Below are 27,293 nucleotides of genomic sequence, written 5' to 3' on the forward strand. Positions count from 1 at the left end.
TGAGACATATAGTAATCAAACTGACAAAAATTAAACACAAAGAAAAATCATTAAAAGCAAAAAGGGAAAAATGACAAATAATATACAAGGGAGCTCCCATAAGGTTAACAGCTGATTTCTCAGCAGAAACTCTACAAGCCAGAAGGGAGTGGCATGATATATTTAAAGTGACGAAAGGGAAGGACCTGCAACTAAGATTACTCTACCTGGCAAGGATCACATTCAGATTTGATGAGGAATCAAAAGCTTTACAGACAAGCAAAAGCTAAGAGAATTCAGCACCACCAAACCATCCCTACAACAAATGCTAAAGGAACTTCTCTAACTGGGAAACACAAGAGAAGAAAAGGACCTACAAAAACAAACCCCAAACAATTAAGAAAATGGTAATAGGAAGATACAAATTGATTATTACCTTAAGTGTGAATGGATTAAACGTTCCAACCAAACGACACAGTCTCCCTGAATGGATACAAAAAAAGACCCATATATATGCTGTCTACAAGAGACCCACTTTAGACCTAGGGACACATACAGACTGAAAGTGAGGGGATGGAAAAAGATATTCCATGCAAATGGAAATCAAAAGAAAGCTGGAGTAGCAATATTCATATCAGATAAAACAGGCTTTAAAATAAAGAACGTTACAAGAGACAAGGAAGGACACTACCTAATGATCAAGGGATCAATCCAAGAAGAAGATATAACAATTATAAATGTTTATGCACCAAACATAGGAGCACCTCAATACATAAGGCAAATGCTAACAACCATGAAAGGAGAAACTGACAGTAACACAATAATAGTGGCGGACTTTAATACCTCACTCACACCAATGGACAGATCATCCAGACAGAAAATAAATAAGGAAACACAAGCTTTAAATGACACAACAGAACAGATAGATTTAATTGATATTTATAGGACATCCCATCCCAAAACGGCAGATTACACTTTCTTCTCAAGGGCGCATGGAACATTCTCCAGGATAGATCACATCTTGGGTCACAAATCAAGCCTCAGTAAATTTAAGAAAACTGAAATTATATCAAGCACCTTTTTAATGCTTAGTTTACTTATTCCCATTTTGTATTGCTAAAATATGTTTAAAGTTATGTATTGTCCTTTGACTGTTTCTTTGACTATATATATATATATATATATAGTCTCAAATTATTATTTCATAGCTTATTTTAATAAGAATAACTGTTACTTCATTAAGATCTTACTCTATATCAAGTGGTGTATAATTGCTTTATCTCACTTAATTCTTATCATATGGCTGTGTAAAAGTATTATTATTATCCACATTTACACAACACAGAACTTAGAGAGGTTTGCATTTTCCCCATGTTAACACAGTGTATAATCAGCTCTTTGTTTTCCTCCCTGTTGCAAGGATCAGGTTCACTTTGAACCAGGTGGAACATAGTATAAGGATCATATTCAGGATTTTGGAAACGATGAGAGTTTAGCAATATGTCTTAAAAGAGGAGCATGACATTCCACTGGTTATAATAAGTCTAGTGATCCAAAGGCTTTTGTTCCTGCCTGGAATGTTAACTCTAATTGAACAGGAGGAAATGATGTGAAAATGCTTAGGGACTTTGTGTCAGAAACGGAGATGAAATGAGGTCATGGAAGAGGCAGTTCAGGAGTGATTTGCATGAGTGTCTAAACGGTTTTCATATAATACAGCTCAGCTGAATTGAGGAGGGTTTTTCTAAGTCTGTGGATTATCTTTCTGGTCATCTGAATTAATCAAACACACAAACTGTTATAATCTCTAACATTCACTGCTACTTGAAGTTTTATACATTTTAGAATTAACTGTGGCATTTTCCATGTTCAAATTGCACCTCTCAGGAATTAATGTGTGACTTCCTGTTTTGTTCTACTTCCTACCTTAAAGTTTCTGTGCATTTTGATGCCTGAGTGGATACAGAATGAAGTAATGCTGTGTATGGCATCGGAGAGGTGAAAGTGATTGGGCAGTGTTTGGGCTACTTCAAAGCACAAAATGCTATGTGTAAAATAAGCTACAAGGACACACTGTACAACACGGAGAATATAGACAATATTTTACAATAACTAAAAATGGAATATAACATTCAAAAACTGTGAATCACTATGTTGTACACCTATAACTTATATAATATTGTACATCAATTATAATTCAATTAAACAGATTTTAAAATACAGCATTTGTAACAGGACACTATAAACTGCCATGTTTTCTATCCTCGTATTTCTAGTCCAAATACTGAAGAGGGAAGGGGTAGGCAGTTGGTGGAGGAAGATAGTGGGGTAGAGGTTCTGTCTTTCTATCTTCTTTAAGACTGTTAAATTTGCTGTGGCAGAAAAAAGATACATTCGCCAGTGACTAGGATCTTCATAGTTGGAATTATGATGTGTAGTTCCAGATCCAGGAAATAGCTTTTCTATCTCTTCATAATATTATTGTATTCTTCCCTAATTGTTTTTCTTTTTTTCCCCCCCCTCAATCCAGCCACTGCATTACAATGGAAGCCAGACAGTGGTTTTCTTCTCTGGTAGATTCCTCATACTCCAAAATGACCAATATAGGATACCCTATAAAGGTCTACTTGCCTCGGTTTATTTCTGTGTATTTTACCCATTTTTCTTATCCTAAGCCAGGAATGTATGATCCAAAAGTCATAGAATAAAATAACTAGAAGCCCAAAAGTAGCACAATGAATTAGATCTTAAGCCGCTGTAGTTTACTTTCTTTTAAAAATCAGGACACTGAAAGTACAATGACAAGCCTCCACAGAGGAGTTAGCACTAAAGTTTCACTCATTTTTACTCGGCCGTGACATTTTTATGGTTCCCTGTCTATCCACAAGGCAGTAACTCTGCAATCTATGAGCTACCTAAGTTCATTCCTACCCTATTACAGTGGTTAATGGTACGTAAATGTGAGATCATTTTTACATCTCCTCTTTTTAAAATTAGCACCCAGAGTTGTGACAACCAGAGTCACAGATATAGTTGAGCAAAAATAAGTAGTTTCTGAAAGTTTCCCCACCATCTTTAAATGCCAATATTATGTGACTGTCCAGTAAAGTTAATACTATCATTTCACAATATTGGAACATTAGAGATTTACCTCCTAAAAAATCATCAGAAACCCCTTTCTCAGGGAAATTTGACCATTTTCTCAATGGTAAGCATGGGGGAAGGCATTACTATCATTGATATTTACTAGTACCTTGGGGCCTTTAAAACTGGGTCTTCTCCATGCCTTAGAAAGATAGTTCCTAGCCTAGAAGGACTGTTGCTCCATCTATTCTTTTTACTTATTTCCCAAAAGTATTGTCTTTCTCCTCTCCTACCAAATAGAACCCACCTGCTCAGAAATATTCATGAAAATCTTTTGCGAGAGAAAGCCCCAGAGGTAGAGCTTCCTCCAGAAACCCACCGCTAGGATGCATTTCTGCCCTGGAGGGGAGGGATCACTGATGGCCCTGTGAGCTGTGGCCCCTTGGACTTCTCCATTTAGCCCATCTGCAGACGTTAGTCTCTCTTTCATGTCACCTTGTCAAGCTAAGCCTGCAAAGCTATGAGGAGAGGAGGGCAGGTAAATCTCAGCAGGATGAGTTGGAGGGTGAGCCAGAGAGGGTAAGCCACGAGGGCTCTAGAGGCAGCATGTGACCTTCAGAAGGATGGAGAGGTAAAGATCATGCCACATGGGGCCCTAGACCATCAGAGGAGTTGAATAAAGATTCTTGCGCTCAAAGTTTGGATTGGGGGCATTCAGAGTAAAAGTCATTTGTGCTGGGAGCTAAGGAAAAGATTTCATACAAGATAAAGAAGAGTGAGGACAATGAAAATGACCTTCCCTTGCTTTCCAGCTGTGCTAAGGGGCCAGCTCTGGGTTAAAGACATGCTGCTAATTGAAGAGACTGCTACCTTTCCTACACTTTCTCACTTTTGGCTTTCAGACTTCCTCAACTGGCTGTCTATTACTGGACTGCAGCTACATGACCTCTGGAAAAAAACTCTGGGGGGGTTTTTGGACCTCAATCTTCTAATAGGGCCTTTTCTCCTTCTCTGATGGACAGCATTCTTAAAATGACAGTTTATAGGCAGCAGACAGAACAAGAACACAGCCTCATCCAAGGCCTATTTCCATCGACTGGCCTTCCCCTCCCCCTCAGTTGACTTCTCTGCCCTGCTGGAAACCTCACGAATCTCCTTAACATTATGTTCTTAATGAGGCTATTTACCCCGCATACTAAATGAGATCATGATGATGTAATAAATTCTTCACTCTGTGCTAAACTGGAAGAGTCAGCCTCTTCAGCCGCTTACAATTTAACCTTTTAACTGATAAGAACCCTATTGCTGTACATAGATTGCATATTTTAAGGTTGTCATGATCAAAGAATCTCAGTAACCTAGAGCTCTTTCACACAGGCTTTAAAACAATATCTGTTTTTAATTTGAATTTTTAATTCTAATTGCTAGTTTTTTCATTCTGGAAAACAATCTGGGGAAACCATTTGAACTAGTAAATATCCAAGAAGAGTCTCCCTTGATGTAACATACATACATAAATGCACATATGACCAAGAATTTTACACACATGAAGAAGAAACCTTGGGTTTCCAGTTCTTACCTCAGAGTCTGAACTATTTTATGTGTAACAGAAAATGCTCCTTGTATTCTGAGCAGAGTGGATCCTGGGTATTTGGAAAGTCTTATTGTCAGGACAGAGGGGTACAGGTGGGCAAGTCTGGAGATCTGGAGAAGAGACAGAGGTGTATTTGTGGGGACTGAGGGTGAGAATGCTGAATGTGAGTTTCTGATGTAAATGCTGCCCACTGGATAGTGTAAAACCCTTTCTCCATTTCCTGCATATTGTTTAGGGACCTTGGTGAGTGGATTATTTACAGTGAATTTGAAGAAGTGTACTATAGACGGAATATTTGTATCCTGCCAAAATTCATATGTTAAAAACTAACCTTCAAAGTGATGGTATTTGGAGGTGGGGGTCTTTGGGAGGTGATTAGGTCATGAGGATGGAGTGCTCATGAATAGGATTAGTGTCCTTATAAAAGAGACCCTAGAAGGTTTCCTTGCCCCTTCCACCATGTGAGGACAGTGAAAAGACAGCCATTTATGAAGCAGGAAGTGTACCCTCACCAGACACCAAATCTGCCAGTGCCTTGATCTTGGATCTCCAGCCACCAGAACTGTGAGAAACAAATTTCTGTTGTTTATAAGACCCCCAGTCTATGGCATTCTGATACAGCATCCTGCACAGACTACAGCAAAGAGCTAATCCTGCTTCACATTTGACATGGGTTGAAATAGAGGTGGTACATGTGTACTGTCTGTTTTCTCATGAGGGGGAACACTCTTGATAGTTTAAAACACCTTCTCCACTAAAGCCTGGAATTCTACCATCAGCACAGTTACCCCTTTTAAGCATGTCCCCTTTTCTTTTACAATGAAATGTACTCAGAAGCAGTCCTCTGCACCTCCATGGAAATGAACTTGTGTTTTCCAAGAAAGCTGCTGAACAGACTGGGCACAGGAGAGCACAGGTGGAAAGACTGGGAGGTGAGGTCAGGGCAGGAAGCCAGCCTAACTCATGCAATGCCCTGCCCTGAGATGTGGGCTTGGGCCTAAATGCCAAACGGGGCTGATCATCCAGGCAGGGGATTCTATGAGAGAAGAACCTCTGTTACTGTTTCCTACTAGACCCTATCCTTCTCGGTAATGTACCTAAACACTACAGCTCCTAAACTGTGCTCTTGGGCAAGCTGAAGAGAGAACCTGGTTGAGACCCACAGGAGATGCAGCTATGCAAGAGTCAGGGAGGTAGAGGGCGACCCCAGCAGAAATGAAGAATGGATGGTAGCGAGGGAACTGACTGCATAGGACTCTAGGGGGAAATATATGGATGGTGATTGTGGTGATGATGATGATGTGTGTGTGTGTGTATATACGGACAAAGACAGATAGAAACGAATGGAATGGAAAATCATTTGTTCATTCTTTTTTTTTTTTTTTTTTTTTTGCGGTACGCGGGCCTCTCACTGTTGTGGCCTCTCCCGTTGCGGAGCACAGGCTCCGGACGCGCAGGCTCAGCGGCCATGGCTCACGGGCCCAGCCGCTCCGCGGCACGTGGGATCTTCCCGGACCGGGGCACGAACCCGCGTCCCCTGCATCGGCAGGCGGACTCTCAACCACTGCGCCACCAGGGAAGCCCGTTCGTTCATTATTAATTCATGCGATGATCATGAAATCACTGTGGGTACAGCATAGTCCTCAATCTCAAGAAATCCTCCGTCTCTGGCAAGAGCAAAAATGTATGTGAAGCTAGAGTAACAGAAGAAATGAGTACTAATGTAGTAGAGACACTGCAGTGCGTACTAATGATGTAGAGGCAGGTGCCAAGGGGACAGCGGAGCAGTCAGCATGGCGGGCAGCAGTACGGGGACCACTTCCTCCCGGCCACACGGTGGTTTCCATCACAATCACTGCCGCCTGGGAAACGACTTAAACCATCCCTCTCATTGAAAGTTTGGAATTTTCCCCAACATCTCAGTGGGTTAATCCAGCCTTCTCTCCATTGTTTCACTTTGAAAGATGGAAGCAATTTCCATCCTTCAGAGAGAAGTTCCTATGACTGAGGACATACCCAAGGCAACCGATCACCTCATCCGCCTCTTTCTACAATATTTATTCATAAGGAAGATACATTTTAAAAAGGGAAACCTTGAAATGTAGCTTTAAAAATTAACCCTTGAGGTCAGAGAGCTCTCAGAAACCTTGCTCACGAAGAACAGTTTAAGAGAGAAATGATATAGCTACAGAGAAGTTTCACTGAGAAGACTCGCTCATATAAGTGTATACAAAATATAGATGTATATGTATTTATAATGTATACTATAATAACATTATAATACATGGCATAATTTGTAGTATACATTATATTTTAATCTATATACCATATCATTCCATACAATGTATATGTATAAAGTGGATATATATAATATACATGACATATACAATTAGTGTGCTATTAGGAGAGGCTAGAAAGCTTTTATTCCTTCCCCCCAATACAAAACTTAACGGAAAAAGGACTGTGATAGAGAAATTCAGCTGCTTTATGAAGCTCTTATCTGATTGCCATCAAACACCTTTACCTCTCCCAGGAGCTTCTATGCTTCCTTAGTTTCCCTCTCTTCTTTCCTCTCTCACTCTCTTCCTTGCTTCCTGAGGATGAAGTGTGCAGATTTACCCAACACCTTTCAGTTTATGAATTACTATCATCGTCATCAGTCAGAGTAATCATCTCTTTCTAAAAGTCTGTTTTTTTCCTTTCTATCTGATTTTCTCAATCAAAATGGATAACACTGAGCCACAGTCAAGGTGTCAGTAAGGCTGTATTCCTCCAGAGGCTCTGGAGACAATCTGTTTCCTTGCTCTTTCTTATTTCTAGAAGGTGCCCACCTTCCTTGGTTCGTGGCTCCTTTTTCTCTCTTTAAAGCCAGTGTCTTTGAGCCAAGTTCTCCTCGGGCTGCCCTCTCTCTGCTTCTCCCTCTGCTTCTCTGTCTCTCCTACCTCCACCTTCTACTTCTAAGCACGCTGTGATTACAACGGGTCCACCCAGATAATCCAGGATAATTCAAGATATTATCTCCCTCTCTAGGTCAGCTGATTTAACAACTTTAATTCCATCTGCAATCTTCATTGCCCTGGGCCGTGGAAAAAAACATATTCACAGTTTCCGGGGAGTAAGATGTGAACATCTTTGGGGGACCATTAATCTGCCTCTCCTAGGTAGCTCCTAAAAACAAGGCCACGTAGAGCAGACTTGAATCTAAACCTTGACCTAGAATTAATTCTCCAGCCCAGGTGAGATCAGAAGTTGCCTGTCTGACCCGTAGATATACGGGTCAGACATAATGCTTGTTACTGTAGCCGCTGAAATGTTGAGGTTGTTAGTTACTATTGTGGCTCTAGTTGACTCCATCATTTACAAACAGAATCAGCTAAGAATTTTAACCTGGTTTCACAACGTGTCAAAAATTTTGTGAAAACCTGTCACAGTCCGTCTTCCTCAGGCTAAACATACAAATTATTTTATCCTTTTTTCATAGGATCTTCATTTATATAGTTGTGCTGGATTGCTATATCACATTATCACACTATCACCTTTTTCTAGAGCAAGAATTATCTTCCCCAGAATCCCATTCCTCACATGGCTCTGGGGCCAAGTGTAACAGTGAGAAGTTCTCTTATAAGATGTGAAAGGTAGAAGAAAAGGAATGGCTATTAATCTCTGAAGGCAGCTGCAAGCAAAGCGGTGGGCAGACGAGACGTTCACTGCATCTGCTTCGTTGGTATGAAGGACCATCCACCTCAGCACTTCAGACTGAGGTCAGCAGTGCTGCTTCCCTGACCTTACTTTCCCTGCTGCTCCAATAGTTATTTAAGCCCATGCTTCCTATACTGAGAACCTTTATGCCTGGGATGCCTGACGTGGCCTCTGTCTTCCTGACCAAATCCTGACAGATGCAGTGTCAATAGACACCAATTGAGGACATGCTATGCGCCAATCAGGACGCTCTCCACCCCTTTAAGGTTGTCACTTTTATACAGATCCATAAGTATGACCACTCTGTCTTCAAAGTCTGCTCATAACAAATTCTCAGAGTCCTCTTATGAGATACTCTGAAATTATTTTTATAAGTTAATCATATTAATATATCTGTATTATGCTGACATGGATCATTTTTCTATATATATGATCAATTACTATTTCCACACCCTATATTGCTTTTCAGATTCTTTTTCTTACCTAAATTAACCCGCATATGTTTTTGTCGAATTTCACTGTGTTTTTGCAAATGTGATACATTCTTTTAGTAAAAATCATATTGGACTTAATTCCAAAATCTTAGAAACCCACCTAACGCAAGCTCTTCAGTAATATGGTTAACATACTATCAACTTTTTAATCAGGTCATCAATAAAATTATTGATTAAGAGAAACCCTAGGATCAGTTCCGCCAAATACTACTCAATGTATTTGCTCTGGCTAATGCAAAGCCATTGCAATGACCTGCCATGGGCAGCTTTCAAATCCCTGGAAAGAGTAACATGGTGAGTACCACGCTTTCTTAATTTGTGTTAACAGTGACCCATGGGTTAGAATCAAAGGCTTTATTAAAGTAAAAATAAACTTTACTAAAATAAAAATAATTTTTAAAAAAGAGAAAACATTATTCAATCCACTGAAATCAATTATACTACACTTATAAATATATGATAAATTCTTTATATTTAATTCTTGTACACAATAATGTTAACTCAAATTTTGGCTCTTCATATTTATTGGAATATTCATCTATTGATTGGCATTTGGCGCTTATTAATGTGTTAATACTTAACTTGTCATCTCTTATAAAGGACATATATGATAGGTGTGTTTGGGCATTGATATGGTATTTCTACCATATAACTCATTAGTATTTTGTAAATGAAAAAAGGTCAAATTGGAATTATTATCATAAACGATCTGAGACTACTTCTATGAAATTGATGGTTCAATCATAAAAGTTGGTCAAATCCTTCTTCCTGCAAACTCATTTGAACATTCGGATGATTCCTTCCTCACCATATCATTGTTGTCCTTGTCTTCGTTTCTTTTTCCTTCTATGCTCAGATGAACCACTAACCAGCTATCGCCCTTCGACTTTAGAATAGCCCCTTCCGGTCATCTGTCCCAGGAGGAATGTTTTCTTCTGTAAGTTATTTATTACAGCAGACGTTGCTGCAAGGTCTTTTTTGTTAGTCCGTCATGCCTCCTCTCCAGTTTGTTTGTCTAGTTCCCGTACCTTTGCTTCTGTGTGTCTTTCCCCCTCATTGTGTCTAAACCTCTAGTACTTGTACTCTTCCAGTATTCTGGAATTTGTTCTAATGCTTTAACTTGCTTTCTAGCCACTGAATTTCCCTGGCTCCTGACTGCTTGATTGATTTGTCCATTGGCTTGCCTTGCCCCTGGGCTTCGTGGATCACACCCTCATGGTCTTGCTCTGAGCATAGAGTACCATGAAACCCAATTCTATGTGGCTCTTCTGCTCCTGACTTACCTGAATCTAATATCTGGGTCTCTTACCTTAAAGAAGGTTGATGGCTTATGTAATGACAGTGATGTCTACACAATGGACATTTTAGCTGTGTCACAGTCTTCAAATTTTAGTTCTCCAGTTTGTGCAAGGAGCACTTGAAGCTTTGAATTTAGTATGTAAAAAAGTTTCTCCTATTAAAAAAGATTTTCATGCTTCTGAATATTGTACAGTTTTTGTCCTAAATGGAAATGGAATCTCTCTTTATTAAGGGATGTGTGGAATCAAATACCTGAGTAAATTATGTCATTTATATAGAGCAGCCTTTTTCAAAAAGTGGATCATGTAATACCCATCGAAACTAGATGAATAAAACCAAGATTGTATTTGCAAAGTTTGGGAAATACTGGGTTTATCAAAGTTAGGCAGGTTTCTTTCATGTAGTTTTTCTCTGAGCCTTTTATATGTTAATTTAATTCTGTATCTTTATGATAAGAGGTAAAGTTTGCAGAGTATCAGTGAGTAGCTTGACTACAGATTCCTTTTATCTGTGCCAAACCTTTTTACATCTCACTGGATACCAGGATTCCATGGAACATGATTTGGAAAATGCTGCAAGATAGGCTTTTAGAAAATGTTATAATGATAAAGTGTACAGATCAAAATAACTCCCTCTCGACAAGAGGAATCTGACTGTTGTGGCCTGAGTTAATATGAATCTGTGAGCCCGAGACAGGAACTCATCAGGAGAGTTAGACACAGTTAAGAACTATCAAAAGCATGAGAACCAACGGGCATTGTGATTGCTCTCTGGTGGAAATGCCTGTTATGGGGAAACTTCCTTTTTCATTTCTAAAGCACAATGCATCCAGAGTACAGAACTCTCTCTTCTCTTACAGCTTTATTGTAACAAGAACCATGTGACAGAACTCATTCCATCCAGTTCTCTCTGACATAATGTCCACAGGACGATGCTTATAGATTTGAAGCAAGACTATTAGTACATGCTACTTCCGAAGTAGAATCTGTTAGAAGCTCAAAGCTAAACTGGGAGGGTCTATAGTTTACTGTTTTCTGTAAATTTTAATTGCAAAAATACTATCAAATTCTGAAAATGGGCAGGATAATACTTTTACATATTAGCCATTGTGTTTTTCAGTCCTTATATTTTTCTATTTCTTGTGATGTTCCTGCCCCCATTCCAACCCATAAATTACATGTCCTCTAACTACTGCCTTAAGGAAAAGAACATGGGAGAAATAAAAAAATCAATCACATTCTCATCTTTTGGATCCAGTACTGAAGTCAGGACACAAAGATTAGATCATGAAGAACAGCTGAAGATCTTGGCTATCTTGACAGTCATCTAGATGAAGAGTCTGGAGGAGGACGGAAGAAGACAGAAGACAATGCTCTGAGCAGAGGTCAGTGGGACCAAGACTAGTGACCTAGACCTGAGTGATACAATGACAGGAGGGGCATCAGCATCCAGGACCTAACTCACCTCCAGCTGAATAATCGTATTTGTCAACGATTTTTGAGAGCCATGTGGAAAGCCGAGAAATCACCCACAAATCATCGTATTTCCATTCCAGGGAGCTTGGTGCTTTGCTTGTATCAAGCCGGTAAGTTAAGCATAGCTCCCACTGGCATCAAAGAAGGACCTACCTCCCACCAGTCTTTGACAGCTTGCCATCCAATAAGAGCGGGTCCCATTTGTGCCCAGAGACTTTGTCCTCAAACTTGACTTACGGAAACCAGCCTCTTTTCAGCAGCTAAGGACACTAACGATCCCCCAGAGCCAGAGGCCCCTGGTTACTTAGAGGGGTAGTAATGATATAGAAGGGCAAGTGCTGGGGTAACTGTGTCCACAGACTGGAACCAGTTCAAGATCTCCCTGGACCAGGTAAATGTTGAAACACCTCACTTCACCCTGTCTTACAGATATTCCTGCCCCTTGGCAAACTCAGCCTGATGGTTGGCCAAAGAAATGTATTTTTAAAATATATTAACACATTCCTTGACTAAAGTGCCTCAAGCTGTTTATTGTTTAAAATCTACTTCCAATAATGTTTTGAATTTTTTAAACCATTTTTTATAAATGAAGTATAGTTAATTTACAATGTTGTGTTAGTTTCAGGTGTACAGCAAAGTGACTCAGTTATACAAATGTATATACATATATATATGTATAACTGAATATATACATTGTTTTTCAGATTCTTCTCCATTATAGGTTATTACAAGATATTGAGTAGAGTTCCCTGTGCTATACAGTAGGTCTTGTTTTTTAACTATTTTATATACAGTAATGTGTATGTTAATCCCGAACTCCTAACTTATACCTCCCCTTTGGTAACCATAACTTTATTTTCTATGTCTGTGAGTCTGTTTCTGTTTTGTAAATAAATTCACTTGTATCATTTTTTAAGCTTCCACATATAAGTGATATCATACACTATTTGTCTTTCTCTGTCTGACTTACTTCTCTCAGTCTGATTATCTCTAGGTCCATCCCTGTTGCTGCAAATGGCATTTTTTCATTCTTTTCTATGGCTGGGTAATATTCCATTGTATATGTATATACCACACCTTCTTTATCCATTCATTTATCGACGGACATTTAGGTTGCTTCCGTGTATTGGATACTGTAAATTCAATAATGTTTTGAATTTTTAAAAGTCTCTAGCTGTAGTTGTAAAATCTACCAAGCAGGGTGGTCTTCCAGGGCAATGAACCATTATGGAGATGTGCTCTTGTCTCCAAAGACAGCCTGAGAACCATAATAGCACCTTGGCCGTGGCTCCTGTTTTCAATGGTTTGTATCATATATTGCCCTACCTCCCAAAATACTTAGACAGCTGTGCCTCTTTTCAGCAGTGAGCCACAGGGCTGACCTCCTTCTAAAATTATTGTGAAAAATCTTTAGTGTCTTTATGATAAACTTGCTATTAGTCTCACCTGATTCAGGCTCCTACCCTTGCCTTTAAAAGTAAAACACTTCACAAGCGTATAAACCTTGAAATAATCTCTCTAAATACGTATGTCTGGGAGCATTTCTATTTTGTTAGAGCAACTGAAGTTCCCAGGATATTTGAAATGCTTAAACTTTCATCTAGCCTATATGCTGGGTATTTCCATTTTAATTTATACATTAGTTTTTTCCACATGATCAGCTTTCATTGTTACATTTTCTTTCATGTCACAGGTAACTTTCCCAGAATAGCAGATGAAAAGCTATGAAAAGTACTATTGCATATTCAGACATGATACTTTTGGGAAGCAACTTTTTTCCTTTGTATTCAAATATCCTGTTTCTTAGAGTTATATGATGCATAAAGTTTGGTTGAACAGCTTTGCGCACAATGAATAATTGTCTTTTTGTTTGTATGCAGACAGGGCTTTTGTCTGAGGCAGTATCAAGAGCTGACTGGAAAACAGTGCTATAAAACTCAAAAGAGAATGTAAATTCAAACAAATTTTGGAATGCCTTGTAGTAGTATATATTAAAATGTATAACATCTTACCCTTTGACATAGCAATTCCACTTTTAGAATTTTATCCTGCAGGTATTTGTAGAAATATATTATTCCCAAGCTGATTTTTAGTAGAAAACAATTCAAAACACTACAAATGACTCCCAGTATGGAATTGATCGAATGAATTATGATCTGAACAAGAGTAGGATATGATGCTACTAAAAATAGTAAGACAACATTATATATGTGATATGGAAAGATGACAAAGATATATTTTAAAGCAGATGCTAATTTGGTAACAGTGGTTATTTATTTGGAGAGAGGAGTAGAAGAAGAGTGTGAAAGACTTGTTCTGTCTGTTTACATCTACTTCATGTTTGAGTTGTTTATATTCCAATGCTATCGCCTTCCAAGCTCGTTTTCTTTCCATTACACCATATTACCCTTTGAAAATGCTTTGTAAAGCACAAAGAGTGAAATGACTATTATCTGTAATCTTTCCTGTGTCGGTCTGATGGGCTTCCACCATCACAGAAGGGTTCTTTTTTGGTAACTGAGTTCTATTAAATCACTTTTGATTGCCCTTCCTTGCTGTTTATGCCAGCCATTTGCCTGTTTTCACTCGGATCCATTCCCTGTTTTCCCCTCTCTGCTTTCCATCTCAGAGATCTGACTCTGCAAATGATACTTCCCAGGAGTCACTGTCCAATGGCTTTAGTTAGGTTTGGCCAGTGGGAGATACTGGCAGAAGGTTGGAAGGAGGGAAGTCAGAATATGTCTCACTTCCTCTCTGCTTTGAGTGGCATCTTGGGTGAGAGGTGCCTCTCTGGCAGTCTCATCCTCCATGGCAGCTCCCATTCTTCTGCCCCAGCAGCTACATTTCAAAGGACCACTCTCTCTCTTTGATTCTCCAGCCTAAAGGGCTCTAGTTGCTTCCTGTTTTTGCTAATCTTTTGGCCATCTGACATTCTCTGTTTATATTTCTCTCAATACTGTCCAATGATACACAGAATAGTCTCTTGAATTACATGGCATGGTTTATGTATTCTTCTGTGACTCACACAAAATTGTGTATTGTGGGAAACACAACTGGCATTAAGTTTATATGCCACAAAGTTTACTGCTTGATAAACTGAATGTAAAATAAACAAATGTAAGTGGAAACTCCTGGAGTTAGAGAAGAAGGAAACTGACAATTCAGACACCTGCTATGCTCCAAGAATTTTCCTGCCATTAAAAAGTAGTCTTCACACCCTTTTTATGGGTGTGAAATAAGTCACAGTAAGAAATAGAGACTCAGATTAATTAATTGGCTTGTGAATGGCAGAGTTGGGATTCAGCTCCAGGTCTTTCTGACTCAAAGCCCCAGATATTGCAAAGATGTTATAAAGTTGATTTCTGTATCTCTTCCTCCCACCTTAAATGTTCTCTTTTGCTTCACCTTATTCTGGCATTTACCATCCACTGGCCCCCTTTCAGCATAGTCTTGTATTTCTAACATTTATCTTCAGCTCTGCCACAGAAAACCGCACGTATCTGCTGTGCTACTTTTCTCCAATACCTTGTTTTCTGCTGATCTGATAACCAAATTTGAGCTGAGCTATTATTTGATGGTAATTCCTAAACAAAACAAATGGATTTGAAATTGTAAGTCAAGCCTACGATAGCTTCTCTAAAACCATTTATTCATTCATTCACTTTCCTTTCCAGAAAATGTGCCGGTTGCTAGATACACAGCACTGAACAAGACAGATTGCAGCCTGGTTGGGAAGAGAGTCATCAAACAATTTTATTGAGTTCTATGTACGAGAAATGTTCTGTGGAAGCCGATGAGAGGAAATTGTACTGGAGAGTCCAAAAATACGCCCCTAAGGAAATGAAATTTGTGTTGACCGTAAAGGAGGCACTAGAGAAGTAAAGGCAGAGTAAGTGGGAGAGAAAGAAATTATATGACAGCATATATATTGGTCCTGGGGCAAGAAAGAGAATGGCTCATCAGAGAAATTTTTTCTTTAAGACCAATAATGTGAGTGTGTAGAGAAGAGGAGGCAAAGGCAGGAAAGACAGGAGGCAGCCTGATCCTGCAGAATCTCAAGGGACATGTGAAGGGTCACGGACCCATGTCTTTTCTCTCCTAAGAGGAATAGGAAACCACTGAAAAGTGTTCAGCAGGGAAGAGGGACAAGATCTTGTTTCTAAAATAAATACTTGGGCTACATTATGGAGAATGAACTGGAAGACAGTGACAATGGAGGCAGTAAACCATTTAAGAAACTTTTTGAGTTTTCTTTTTTTTTCTTAATTTTTATTGGAGTATAGTTGCTTTACTATGTTGTGTTAGCTTCTGCTGTACAGCAAAGTGAATCAGCTATATGTATACATATAGCCCCTTCTTTTTTAGCTTTCCTCCCCATTTGGGTCACCTCAGAGCATTGAGGAGAGTTCCCTGTGCTATACAGTAGGTTCTCACTAGTTATCTATTTTATACATAGTAGTGTATATATGTCAATCCCAATCTCCCAATCCATTCCACCTTCCCCTTCCCCCCTCCCTTGGTATCCATAAATTTGTTCTCTATATCTGTACCTCTATTTCTATTTAAGTTCACCTGTACCATTTTTCTAGATTCCACATATATGCGTTAATTAATAGACAATATTTGTTTTTCTCTTTCTGACTTACTTCATTCTGTATGACAGTCTCTAGGTCTATCCACGTCTCTGCAAATGACCTGATTTCATTCCTTTTTATGGCTGAGTAATATTCCATTGTATATGTGTACCACATCTTCTTTATCCATTTCTCTGTTGATGGACATTTAGGTTGCTTCCATGTCCTGGCTATTGTAAATAGTGCTGCAATGAACATTGGGGTGCATGTATCTTTTTCCATTATGGTTTTCTCTGGATATATGCCCAGGAGTGGGATTGCTGGGTCATGTGGTAGTTCTATTATTAGTTTTTTAAGGAACCTCCATACTGTTCTCCATAGTGGCTGTATCAATTTACATTCCCACCAGGTGCCAGAGGGTTCCCTTTTCTCCACACCCACTCCAGCATTTATTGTTTCTAGATTTTTTGGTGATGGCCATTCTGACCAGTGTGAGGTGATACCTCACTGTAGTTTTGATTTGCATTTCTCTAATAATTAATGATGTTGAGCAACTTTTCATGTGTTGGTTGGCAATCTGTACGTCTTCTTTGGAGAAATGTCTATTTAGGTCTTCTGCCCAGTTTTTCATTGGGTTATTTGTTTTTTTAATATTGAGCTGCATGAGGTGTTTGTATATTTTGGAGATTAATTCCTTGTCAGTTGCTTCATTTGCAAATATTTTCTCCCATTCTGAGGGTTATCTTTTTGTTTTGTTTATGGTTTCTCTTGATGTGCTAAAGCTTTTAAGTTTCATTAGGTCCCATTTGTTCATTTTTGTTTTTATTTCCCTTTCTCTAGGAGGTGGGTCAAAGAAGATCTTGCTGTGATTTATGCCAAAGAATGTTCTGCCTAAGTTTTCCTCTCAGAGTTTCATAGTGTCTGGCCTTACATTTAGGTCTTTAATCCATTTTGAGTTTATTTTTGTGTATGGTATTAGAGAATGCTCTAATTTCTTTCTTTTACATGTAGCTGTCCAGTTTTCCCAGCACCACTTATTAAAGAGACTGTCTTTTCTCCATTGTATATCCTTGCCTCCTTTGTCATAGATTAGGTGACCATAGGTGCATAGGTTTATCTCTGGGCTTTCTATCCTGAAGAAACTTTTTGAGTTTTCTTGATGGGAGAGGATGGTGGCTGAAACCATAGGCTGCTGGCGGGAGGAGAGAATTGATGGATTTGAGAGAGATTTAGGAGGTAGAACCCATAGGATTTGGGGAGTCAAGGAGAAGGAGTAATCAATAATCACTCCTAGTCTGGGGTTACTTATTAAACTGGGGAGAAGTGGAGAAATGGTAGGTTTAGCAAAGAATCCATGAGTTGAATTGTTTAGACATGCTGTGTTTATGGGTCTTTGAGAAATCAAAGTGGAATGCTGAGTAGGCATTTATGTCCCACCTCTTCAAGCACAGATGAGTGATCAGGACTGGATAAGGAAATTTGAGGCTATTGGTACTTGAATGATAACTGAAGCCATGGGGTGTAGATGTGATTTTCTAAGAAAAGAGAGGGCCTAGGAGTGAATTCTGAAGAATAAAAAAATTTTTGACCTCAGAGAGGAGGCTAGAAGGGGGAGAAACTACTGTACGTAAGTGTGAGGTGATACTACTGTTTAGTTCCATTAGGGTGGGTGGGAGCTACTGTTGAATTCTAATATTGGGTGGGGGTAGGTTCAAGAGGAGGAATTAGATTAGACAGCAAGGACAATTTCAAACTCTTAGCTAGCCCACGTATGCGTGCACACGCGCGCGCGCACACACACACACACACACACACACACACACGTCTCTCCTTCTGAACCACTGGGATGGCACATCCACACTGCTCTTTTCCTTTCTAAGCTGACTCTAGTTCTCAGGCCAAAAAGATGTTGCAGAAATGGCTCAGCAAAAAACAAAGACAGGTTCAATCTTACCTTCAAGGGTGGCCTGAACAGACTGTCAGTGTTTTGCTAACTTCAATCTAAACTAACTAATCTGAATTCTAGGATTTTGCAGTAGATAATAGATAAGTTCTCCATTCCTTCCTTATTTGCTGTCACCTGTTTTTATCACTGCCTTAGGAGTGGGTCTTTTTGAATAGCCTTCTCATTCCATAGAAACAAGAAAGTTGACTGAAGTAAACAATTATTGGGTGTCCTTCTTGATACCTCTCCATCAGCACATTGGCTATAAATTCTCTCTCTCTCTCTCTCTCTCAGCTCTGCCTGCTGACCTACTACAGCTGTTCACCAGTGATGGAGGAGAGAGTGGTGTGGCAGTGTCCCCAAGACACTGAGGCCTGCCCAAGTCACCTCCAGCTGGGACCCACCGTCATTAATCTTTTTCACTGTGCTTTGCATGACAACCTTGTTGCCTATTAGAGCTTAGTGGTACCTCTGTACCACTTGATACCTACCCCGGAAATATTGCTTTTGTTCTCATAACCATGAGAAATGCTCTGACCACTTACTAATGAGCTTCTCAACATCAAGTTGAGTAGCTTTTCTAAGCACTCCCACATCTTTACCTCTCAGAAGCATTTTACATAGGTCACCACCACCACTTTTGATTCAAAAGTTTCTTCTCCCTTCACACTTTCTGGAATCCCCTGTCTGAGATGGCCCCCTTGCTAGCCTCTTTTTTCTCTTTCTACCTATTTATGAGGTATGCTCCAAATTTCCGTCTGTGGTCTCTTTTCTTTTCTCTCTTATTTTATCTCACTCTATTTAATATATTTTGACTCTTACCTCTTTTGGAATGAGTGTGGAAGCATTATCCTTAGGGTGAACTTTTTCTGGTCTTAAGGTCCCTATTTCCAATGGTTTGATGGGCATGCCCTCCTTCCAGCACCTCAAACACACAATGCTTTCAAAAATACTTATACATCCAATCCATTAAACAGCTTCCTACTTCCAACTGCCCTTCTCTAGGCAATGGATTACACCTTGACCTGTCACCTGGCTTAAAGTCTGGGCTTTTTAATATACTTCTCCACCTCTTCGCATTTCATATTTAGTTGCCAAGTCTGAAAGATCGCTCCTTTTCCACACTTTGCCCTCCCACCCCCTCTTTTTCCCTTTTAATGCCATCACACTAATTGCAGGGAGAGGAACCCTTATATTCCTGACTTTTTTCACTGCTTCCTGCCCTGACATCCTCTGATACTACAGCCAAGTCAGTTTCCCTAACATTAGATTTAAATGAATCCTATTCTCTAAAAACACAATTGTTTGCCTGACGTTACTTTCCATAAACAGCCCCAATCTACTGAATACCTGTATCGGTTTCTTTTGTCTCCCATGTCTCTCTAGCCAACTAGATCACCTTTGCTTCTCTGAGAGGCCCTTCTTAGGATTTATGTTAGTTCAATCTGTTCTGAAACGTTAAATTCTTTCCCTTTCTAATGCCACGTATTGACCCAAATTTCACACTATTTTGTCCATCAAGTTCTCCTTTTTCCCCCAAGAATTTTTTTCCTCTTCTGTACTCTATAAGGCTCAGTTTGTATGACTTTTATAGCTCATTCATTCACTTATGTATCTTATTTCCCTTAGCAGATTGGAGGTATCCTGAGAGGGCTGGATCTTACATGTATTTTATTACCTACGGGTCTAGTACTTTGTCTTATTGTATTAGTTTGTATTAGATATGACTGTGGGTATTAGAATTCCTCCAATAATAGTGGTTTAAACAAGAAAAAATTTACCTTTCTTTTGTCTAAATGAATTTAGGGCTGGAGATGTAGCTCTGCTCCACCTAAAAAGGTTCTTTCTCTGTTGTTGCTCTGCCGTGCATGGCTTTGACCCTGGGAATCAAGATGGTTTCTGCACTGCTGAGCAAGAAGAAAGATGGGCTGAAGAATAAAAGGGCTAAGGGTACACTCATTCTGTCTCTTCAGGAAGGATCCTGGAAGCCACTACAAGTCACATTTGCTTTTATTTTGTTGGTCAGAGCCTGCTGCATCACCTGGCCACACAGAGCTGCAAGAAAGGCCGAAACATACGATCCTTATAGCTGGTAGCTAATTTATAGCCAAAAAAATTATGACTCCGGGACAAGGAAAGATGGAAATAAAGACACAATTTAGGTGATAATGTTATTTCAATGGAGGTTCATCGATTGTAACAAAAGTGTCACTGTGGTGTCGGGTGTCTACAGTGGGGGGAGGTTGTGTATTTGTGGGAGAAGGGAGATATGGGAACCCTCTATGCGTTCTGCTTGGTGTTGCTGTAAACCTAAAACTATTCTAAAAAATAAAGCCGATTAAAAAGTTAAGGCGGGCTTCCCTGGTGGTGCAGTGGTTGAGAGTCCGCCCGCCGATGCAGGGGACACAGGTTCGTGCCCCGGTCCGGGAAGATCCCACATGCCGTGGAGCGGCTGGGCCCGGAACCCATGGCCACTGAGCCTGTGCATCTGGAGCCTGTGCTCCACAACGGGAGAGGCCACAACAGTGAGAGGCCCACTTACCACAAAAAAAAAAAAAAAAAAAAAAAAAATGTTAAGGCATAATTAGTCTCTGCCCCATTTCTCTGGAAGAGACTGGAACAAATATTGCGGAGTAAATGAATGAACGACAATAGAGGGCGAAAGATAGTATGTGAAGGTTGAAATAGTTTTCCAAGGGAGTTATATTTAGAATTTTTTTTTTTTTACTTAGTGAACTTTGTAGTTAATAATCCTATTATCCTTATTTCTGGGTTAGCGATTATAATCTTATTAACTTTGGGAAAAGAAATCTTTTAAAATTAGTTTCTAATAAAGTGTAGCTTTACTGGATTCACATCTAAATAATTTATTTTAAAAGAGGAGGGAAAAAATAAAAGAGAGGAGGTATTTTTTTCTATGTTGTATTTCTACAGCTTGATAATTATCATTTCATTTGCATAAACTTCTAAAATAGCTATTTCAGCTTCTATACATATAACTTAAATTCTTATGGAGTAGGCACCTACAACTCTAGTAAAGAATTTATGTGTGTTTTCAAAGAGCTCTCTTTAATTGTGTATTTACCCTATGTTTCTGTTGCCAAGTGAGCATTAGATAGGTAATTTAGTCTCTACATAGATTTGAAAATTTAACATTTTGTTTTTTTTCTTTTTTCTCCTTTTATCCCAACTCTTCTGTGCCAGAGGAAACTAACCTGTTCACTTATTTTTTAAAATGATCCATGAATTACCTGAGGCCTTATTCAGGGAAACTACCCTACTGGAAAACTAAAGTTTCCCATCGAACCCAGAGAAAAAGGGGATGTAGCTGGACAATCTTAGGACCTGTTAGAACTGGAATTTCCTGGGCATTGATCAGAGCTAAGGCCTGATAATGCCTGATGGGAAAGAATTCCTCCCAGATTGCTAGGGTTTCTTCTGGAGGAAACAAGGAAGGAGGCAAACTTCTTCTTTTTCCCTGGGTGGCACTTACTGTGTAACATCCACTCAGCCTTTCCACCCACAGGCCTTTTCATCAGGGTCTTCCTGGGATTTATTCTCCCATTCTGTGAACCTAGCTGGCCCCAAGAGAAAGCTGAGCGCATATACCTGGTGAGAACCCAGAATTGCTGTAAAAAGACATCAGAGGCTGACCACAGGGTTAAATTCGATAAGTTTTCAATGACCCAGAAATTTTGAGTGGGATTATCATTTTGATTTTACATTAACAGGAAGGAGTTTTGAGACTCCTCCCTGAAATTGGTGTCCCAAAGTTAAGGAAACATTTCCTAATGTATTCATTTTATACTCTCTGTAATACCTTATGATCTAATTCTCTGAATAGTGCTCTTTGGCCATCTCTTAAAATTCCCTTGATCTTGAGTTCTTTTTCTTCTTAAATGTACTACTGATCAATTGATGTACTTGTTCTTTTGTACTCTTTGAGAAGAGTTATTATAAATCCATTGTTAAACTACTAAATGGGTCAAATCAATTTTCAAGTTGCCTTAGAATAAATATCAAATTCCTGTCTTCCAGGAGCCATAAGCAAATAAACCTCTCCCCATTAATGAAATAAAGTCTCTTTTAAGTGTTATTGCTGGTAGGAGGGAAAATTCTTGGTTATTTGTCAAACCAAATGAAATGTTCTGATTATCTCTTTGAACCTACTTAAAATATGACTATCACAGATGTGTGTCAAATTTCACTGATATCAATTGTCTTCTCTTATAATAATAAGCCATGAACATCTTTATTTTTGTGTCATCAATTTATTTAATAACTATATTTGGAGCATCTAGTATGTACTTAGCACTGTGGAGAATACAAAGAAGGAAAATTTATAGTTCTCCTTTTTAATGTTCCTAAAATCTATTTGGATAGACTCCAGGAGACTTAAAGAGGGACTGACAGTGGGTCAAGACATTGGAGGATATGGGGGGAGAAGGAATCAGTTGTATCAATGGGAAAGTACAGAGGAACAGAACTAGGTGAGAACTTGGTTTGAATACAGGACAAATGAAAGCCTCGGAAACGACAGAAAGTCCAATCTGTTGCGTCCAATTTTAAATCTGATTCAGGCATTAGGGTCAGAAAGTACAGTACAATGGGAAAAGCTAAGAACAAGGAGATAGCAGATTGTAGGAGACAAAGGTATGGAAGGTGAGATGGGGACTAATAATACATAGGGAATACCTGAGGAGTTGAATATCATTATTAGAGATGCTACAAGGTTCTCTATGTAATTATAGTGATAGCTGCTAACATGTGTTAAGGGCAACGTGCCAGGCAATTGTTGATCTTAATTTTAATCTTAAGCTATTACGGTATGAGTTAATTTAATCATCCTGGTGTCCAATGCATGAATTTGCTAACATTATACCCATTTTTGTTGATGAGACAAAAGAATTTACCCAAACAAGTAAGCTGCAGAGCTGGGCTATGAGTCTTGCAGCCTGATTGCAAAGCCTGTGTTCCCAACCACTACAAAGTCCTACCTAGATAAGAGGCGTAGGGAACAGGCAACTACAGAAACACAGAAGGGAGAGGTGGAAGGATCACAGTGAGCTGGGAGGCACAGCAAAGGCTTCTTGGAGATTGTTTCATCTCCCTAGAGACATAGTTAGCATTTTCATAGGTGAGAGGTGAGGCTGGTGGAGACGGGGCAAAGCAGAAGCAAGAACATGGAGTCCAGGCTAGCAAATTCTATGCTGTGTTTGCAAGTTGTATTTGAGGCAGAATATTTGAAAAGGAAAATGGAAATATAAGGTGGCAAAGGTAATTTGGATCCAGAAGATGGAGCACTTTGAATGGGGGGAACTGAACAACAAAATAGTATCATGAAAGTGATATGTATTAGAAAGGCAGGAGGAGCTCCAAAGAAGAGAATGTAAAGAGATAACGGCAGAGGGCCAAGAAACCAGCCTGGGGTGATTCCTACAATTAAAGCCTAAGAGGAAGGGAAAGAAAGCTACTCCATAAACATGAGCACTTGAAAGAGAGGGCTTGATGAAGTGGTGGCCATGGAAAGGAATATGCTTGCTGAGTAAGTGAATGAGTGTGTGGACTCAAGAGTCAACACTATGAAACAGACCAGCATGGTGGGAGGGACAGCAGAGTGTAGTGGTCAAGAGTGTAGACTCTGGAACCAGGCTGCTGAGAATCAAAACTGGGATCTGCCTCTGATCAGCTCTGTGACCTTGGACAAAGTACCTAAGCATCTCTTTGTCTAGGATCCTCATTTTCATGATGGAGGTGATCTAAATGAGCAGGACCCTATGGGGCCTTCCCCAGACAGACCCTCCCCCGATGTTCTGCCTGCCTTTTCTTTGTGGAAAAGCTGTAGTTTCTCAGGTCACCCCTGAGTCACAAAAGCCTGGCTCAAGAATTAATGTTTGAAAGGGTGTGAACATGTAGTGACAAAAGTAGAAGTTGGGCCAGGAGAACTGGTAACAATTTAAATGGTAAATCAGCCACATGGCAGTCACAGAATCTTTAGTTCCGCCCTGAAGTACCTAGATAACAGTATTTGACGCACATTCCTGAGTTGTTTTACAGATACCAAAGCTCCCACAAAATGGAAGAAATTAACTACATGATGACCATGAGCATGTAGCCCCCAGACCAGCTGGAGCTTGAGGACTGATAATGTGAACCCCTGAGACACCACCCGGTGACCTCACCATCGATCAGTCAGAGAATTGTGCATGACCTGATCACACACCCTGCGACTCCCCACCCTCACCTTGAAAATGTTTCCCTGAAACACATAGGGGAGTTCTGGTTTTTCGAGCATTAGCTGCCCTGAACTCCTTGTCTAGAGCCTTACAATAAACACTGCACTGTCCTTCACCACAACCCGATGTCCGTAGATTGGCCTTACTGCATGCAGTAAACTTGACTGGACTCAACTTTGGTTCAGTAACAGTGATGATTGTCCAGTATCATTGGGTTGTTGTGAACCTTAAATAATCGTACATTCTGAAGCTTGTGGAACAGTGTGTAGCACACGGTAAGCTTGCTATACAGATTTGTTAAATAATTCAAGAAAAAAACATCAAGTCACTGTTTGGGCAAATAATTTTGATATCTTCTATTAAACATCAGATAATTGAGAGGCACCATCCAAATATCTGCTTGGATACCGATTCCTATGAGAAGACTTGCATCTCACTTTATAAACACTATGTGTATTGAGTATGTACTATAAACACTGTTTGGTTTTGAGGTGTGGGGGTGGGAGGAAAGCAATATTCCTGGTTTTAAAATCTCATAAGGGGACAGAAATACACAGAGGAAAGTCAATGACAAACCCTACTAAGTTAGGCTATGGAAAGTGCTGTAATGGAGGTACAAAGAGCTTTATGAAAGCATAGTAGAGAGTCTCACAGAGGCTTCTTGAGTTGGTCAAGAAATGCTTCGCAGAAGAAATGACATTTGAGGTGGGTGCTAAAGAGATTGGGAGGCATTCTGCCACAGAAAGCAGCATGACTGTAAGCTCCATGATGCATACCATTCTGTATATTTTTTGTCTAGCACAGTCTTGAAGTGGATGGACGTATGAATAAAGAGTCAGAAGAACAAATGAGAATGGCTGGAATACACAATAAATTATGTGACCAAACCCAAAACAACTCCTACTTAAATAATATCAAACACTCCACCACTGCTAACCATCACTACCATCCATCACCACCAACAACCATCACCACCATCCACTATCACCATCCACCACCACTACAACACCCTCTTCCACCTTTTATGTGGAGGGAAGCGGGTAGCTGAGCTTTGTCTCAGCTCTGGTAAGCTTCTCCATGAAAATGTGCCATCCGTGAGGACAGGGACCGTGTCCTATTAGGTTTTGCCATCCATGCAAATGGAAATATCTTGTTGAACACTCAATGTTGAGTAAATCAATAAACAAGAGCGTTCGTCAGAAAGCGTTCTTGCCATCTAGAATTCCAAACAGGAGTGTACAGTCTAACATTGATAACGGAGTGGGATCACATTTAATTAGACAGCAGAATAAGAAAAATCAGCTAATAAATGACAGGATGATGAGGTGCTACTGGAACTTACATAAGGGTCACTGTGTCTGTGTGTGCATCTGTGTGCGTGTGTGTTTAGAAAGTAGCAGCAATTATTGAAGTGCTAAATTTAAACAGAGTGGAATGAGGGGAAGGTATGGTTGTGTTCCAAAACACTGCAAAATGATATATTATGCAAAAGCAAGAGCCAAACAAAAACTTTGTGTCCTTAAATAAAGTTCCATTTGAGGTGTACAAGAAAAAACATAAAAATTCAAAACAGTTTTGATGTTGCATGGGAGTTTTTGTTAGCTTTTCAACAAAGCTGCTGGAGGAATTTCTCATTATGTCTCCAGCTGTGGAGGTTTTCAGGGAAATAAACAATCATTGGCCTGCCCTTCAAACACCCAATATGCGGAGTCCAGAGACAGAGTGTGTTTATCTTTTGCTGCCTTAAATCATGTAAGGTGACACCTCAAGTGACTTGATGTATGAGACTGGAGGGAGTGTAATAGTGTAAAGTCCCAAAAGACAGGAGAATGGCAGGACACAGCTTTTCCAAGTCCACTAAATTATCAGGGCTCACTTCTTAAAGGCATTCTGCACATGCAATACATGTTCCCACAGGGAGAAATGTTTATTAGTATCAAAGGTGTGAAGCAGTGTATGTTTATAATGTAGGCTGTATTCTTTATGAATTTAAGCTTCTGTTATGTATGTGTCCTACCTTCCTAAATAGATTGTAAATTACATGAGGTCATCTTGCTCCCAATATTTACCGTTTATCTATTATGTACATGGTAGTCATAGTGTCCTTAAATGAAATGAATATATATATTCATAACATTTAAATTTTCAGATGGTTTTCCCACTGTCCTTAGATTCCAAATGCCATGTCATCACTTGGGGCTTAGTCTGCTCGGACTGCTATAACAACCTATCATAGAGTGGTAGCTTAAACAATAGATCCTTATTTCTCACAGTTCTGCAGGCTAGGAAGTCCAAGATCAAGCTGCTGACAGATTCAGTGTCTAGTGAGAACCTGCTTCCTGCTTTGTAGATGGCCGACTTCTTGCTGTGTCCTCACATGCTCTTTCCTTGGTGTGTGCTAGTGGAGACAGAGAGACTTTCTCTCTCTTCCTCTCCTTATAAGGGCACTAATCCCATCAGGAGGGTCCCACCCTCATACCTAATCTAAACTTAATTACCTCCCAAAGGCCCCACTTCCAAACACCATCAAATTGGGGGCTAGCGCCTAAACACATGAATTTTGGGGGAACACAAACACTGAGCCCATAACAACCTGCAAAGTTTCATTCTAATCTTTCTCTCAGACCTGATCTTCTCCTCCTCTCCTGCCACATACAGCTCCTCCCACATTTGGCTTCTTTCTGTTCTCTAAATAAGCCAAGTTTATTCCTGCGTCTGGGCCTTTGTACTTGCTGGCATCTTATTTTCCCCCATGTGTTCACATGCCTTCTCTTTCAGCTTTCCGTTCATACATCACCCCCTCAGAGAGGTTTCCTGGATACCTAGCAAAAATGTGTTTCCTTATTCCTATATCATCACTCTCTATCACGGTATCTCACCTGCTGTTTTTCCTTCTCACTAGTTATCAGTATCC

The sequence above is a fragment of the Neophocaena asiaeorientalis genome, unplaced genomic scaffold (genome assembly GCF_003031525.2).
Source record: "Neophocaena asiaeorientalis asiaeorientalis breed wild unplaced genomic scaffold, Neophocaena_asiaeorientalis_V1.1 scaffold42, whole genome shotgun sequence".
Lineage (NCBI taxonomy): Eukaryota > Metazoa > Chordata > Mammalia > Artiodactyla > Phocoenidae > Neophocaena > Neophocaena asiaeorientalis.